Source organism: Austrofundulus limnaeus, unplaced genomic scaffold (genome assembly GCF_001266775.1).
Source record: "Austrofundulus limnaeus strain Quisiro unplaced genomic scaffold, Austrofundulus_limnaeus-1.0 Scaffold2, whole genome shotgun sequence".
In the NCBI taxonomy this organism is placed as follows: Eukaryota; Metazoa; Chordata; class Actinopteri; order Cyprinodontiformes; family Rivulidae; genus Austrofundulus; species Austrofundulus limnaeus.
Window position 1 is genome coordinate 9820076 of NW_013952404.1, and position 3610 is coordinate 9823685.

Sequence of the window (3610 nt, forward strand, 5' to 3'; positions counted from 1 at the left end):
CACACACACACACACACACACACACACACACACACACACACACACACACACACACACACACACACACACACACACACACACTGAGGCACATAAACAACAGTGGAATCCTGAGGTCCAGCCCTCTTGAAATCAAGCCACACTAAGACTTTAATAAAGGGCTTGTTGTTTCAGGAGGCAGCTTATATGGTTTTAAGTTTAAACGCTTTAACAAACTCCTCTTAACTCATAAAAGTTTAGATAAAATTAGTGGGCATTTACCCTCCCCCCCCCCTTTGATTTCACTCAGGTACTTCTAGCAAAAATATATATTCTATTAATGGTGCTGCTGCAATTTGAATAGTGTGCTAAATAAAACCAGGTTGCTGTTACTACCTCAACTGGCCCCGCAACATCTCAGCCAATCAGAGACCTTGCCTGGTCGGACCTCTTTTATTGGGGCGGGGTTTCGCTGAGGGGGTCACAAGGAATGATGTAACCTGTGTTTATTTTCAGCTTATACAAGTAAATCAAGACACCCTCCCACACAGAAGCCCTCACGAAAGCGTCCGATGACTCTTTTTGCGTGCAAAGTTTTACATCTGTGATTGTGCCTTAAGTTCATGTTGTTTGCATCTTGGTGGGTTTTCTTCCTGTTTTGTGAACAGTGTTTGCCACTGTGCATTCCCATACGTGCACTGGATAAATAGGAAAAACAGTATGTTTATCACAGGGTGGAGAAAAAAACAAATAAAAAAGTGAAAGGCAGAGACAGAATGAGAGACACAGAAATTTAGTCATGGCCAATAATACTCATGGTGACCTCCCTTCCGTTCCGTCAGCTGCAGCTGTTGATCACGCTGGTGTAACAGTGATCTTTCTTGCATTGCATCACTCTCTTTACCCCGTCCGGCGCTGTCCTGCATTTACTCTGCAAAAAGCATTGATCAGTCATCCATAATGCATTGTTTGTTCAAGAAGGGCCAGTGCTCCATACAAAAAGTGATAATTAATTGATTGTAAATTCTGGTTCAGCATGTTGATCCTGTTTCTCTTTTGTAAAAACTGCATGCTACTTTACCTTTTTATGAGTCAAAATGTTCATCTCATTCGGGATATTCTGACTATACCTGAAAGACTTTGTCTTTAACTTTATTTACAAAAAAAAAATCCCCATTAAAACATGTTATGATTGGTAATTCCTTCAAAAACATTGATCTCATTAAATCTTCAGCATACTGTCTCTGTGTCCTAACTAGTGTTTTTCTTTTAGCTTTGTTTTGTTGCTTTTAGTTAGAGCTTTGTAACTATAAGGTTTTAGGTAGTCTTTTGCTACATTTACCTTAAGTTAACATTTTATTATAATATTTTGCCACATTTAGCTACTGTTTGGCCTTACACCACTTTTAGCTTTGACATATTTACTTTTACTTTTTAACAATTAGCTAACATTACTTTTTACCTAGCAATTTGCCAGTATTAGCTTTTAGCTAACAATTTTCTAGTTTTACAGAGCATTTAAGAACTTTTACATTTTTGYTATTTTAGCTTTATGCTGTCATTTAGTTACTTTTATCGTTTTTGGTTAGTTTTGCCTTTTAGCTAGTCTTTTCTTCTTTTAGGTTTTAGTTTATAAAAACTCAGTTTCATCTTTTCTTTTAAGTCATTCACACACTGTTTTCACAGAAAATGCAGCTTAGAAATTGACATTTTGAGACTATGTGACAAATGTTGCTAAAGGCAATGCTAAATGGGGTCACTGAGAAGCTTTGGAAAGTCAGTTTATGTTGCATCAAGCCAAAGTGAAAATTGAATTAACAACTTTGTCTTCTTGCTTTTTAAAGTAGTTTTGACTCGTCGGCTTGCCAGACAACCGGCCCTCAGTTATTTGTGCCATGTGACGATGTGTGCACAGCGGGTCGTCGGTCATGTTCTCCATCTAGAGAACGCAGCACAGGGACCATGTAACTTCCCAAGGAACTCGTCCACTAGCACACATCAGAGACATTCCACCTCATCTGACACTCGTCCATGGAATTCTGCAAATTTTCCACACTATTCTCACAGGCGTTCTAAAGGGCCTGTCAAAAAAGACTGAGCAAACCTCAAGCACCTGCAACCAAAAGAAACATATTAATGCAATTTTCAAAAAAGCTTGTTTTTCTATTTAATTTGACCTTTTTGCATCCAAATACACAACATTTCTGTTGCTCAGGTGTTTTTGGTTTGCTTGTGCGTCTGTGCAAAAATGTTTTCTGTTTGCTCTGCTGATAGGTGATAATTTGTCATAGATTTGTGCAGAGTGCCTCTCTCCTCCAAGCTGGTATGACCAGTGTATGCAACCTATAGTTGACACCTACGTGTTGCACTGGGAGCACACTAAATGCTTCAGATGACTTGAGGATTTACTTGGCAACCCATGGCTGTTTTAAGACCATGGATACACTTTCAGTTTGGATGGAGCACAAAGTTTTCAGGTCTACATGGAGAGGAATTAAAAAAAAAATAGCACAGAACCTGCATAGATCATGTGCTCATTGTTATGTGTGCAGTTAGCTGAATGACTTCATCCAAATCTATTTAGATGACGTGTCACTAACAGCAAGAAAACACTTGAAATATTTTGGCCGTTTTTGTCACTCGCTGTAGGTGAAGTGACAATAATATTTCTGTCCATGCTAGCAAAATATCTCGCGAACCACTTAATGGATTTTAATGAGCCTTCCAGAAAGTGATAATTACATGTCAGCTAATTAACATCTGGAGTCAACCTTGTTGCCTCAGACATTAGCAYACACACAGATTACTACAATTCAGCCAATTTTACAGACCTAAAATGTGGAGTGGTAGTATAGCTGAGAGTCACACACAGCACTGAAACATTTCTGCTTTAAACTTTGTCATTAACCTTTCAAGTCAACCTGTCTGTTTGCAAAACATTTTAGCACCATCATAAAGTAATGCACAGTCAGTGTAAAAAAGAATAAATGGTTAAAACTGTCAATGTTACAGATATTTTGCTAAAATTTGGTGTGAGACATCCTCAACACTTTGAGACAGATTGCGTGATAAGTGCTCAGACTTTTGGCACCAGCTTTTAAAATCAATGCTGCTGGTCTTTTAGGGAAATATTCAACGAAGACTGCGTAAAATTGAGAGAAACCTTCAAAAATAATAATCATTAACTGATTTATAAAATCTGGAGTCCGTCTAAATTTGGATGGTCATGTACAAAAGTTTGATAAACGGCTCCAACTCTGTTATTTTTCAAAATAGTTGGAATTTAGACGCACTTGTGATTCCAGAAATATATATAACTCAGTGTGCAATTAGCCAATTGATGCGGCGGGAAGGATCAACTGAAGATAAAGATGCAGAGGGGGGAGTGGGGAGGAGGGGCCGACACATGCGAGGTACAGGACAACCTCGTGCTCGCTTCATAACCTCCCCACATTTTGTTGCTGCCGCAGCTGTCGCGACGGGCGCGCACGCATGCAGGCGGAGAGGTGCGCTCTTTCTGGAGTGACTATGTCCTGTCTGCCTCTTTGTCTGTCTTCTTTCCCTTTTTTTTAACTGAACAGCTACCAGTGAACCACTTCGACTAAAAAAAAAAAAAAAAAAAAAAAAAAAAAAA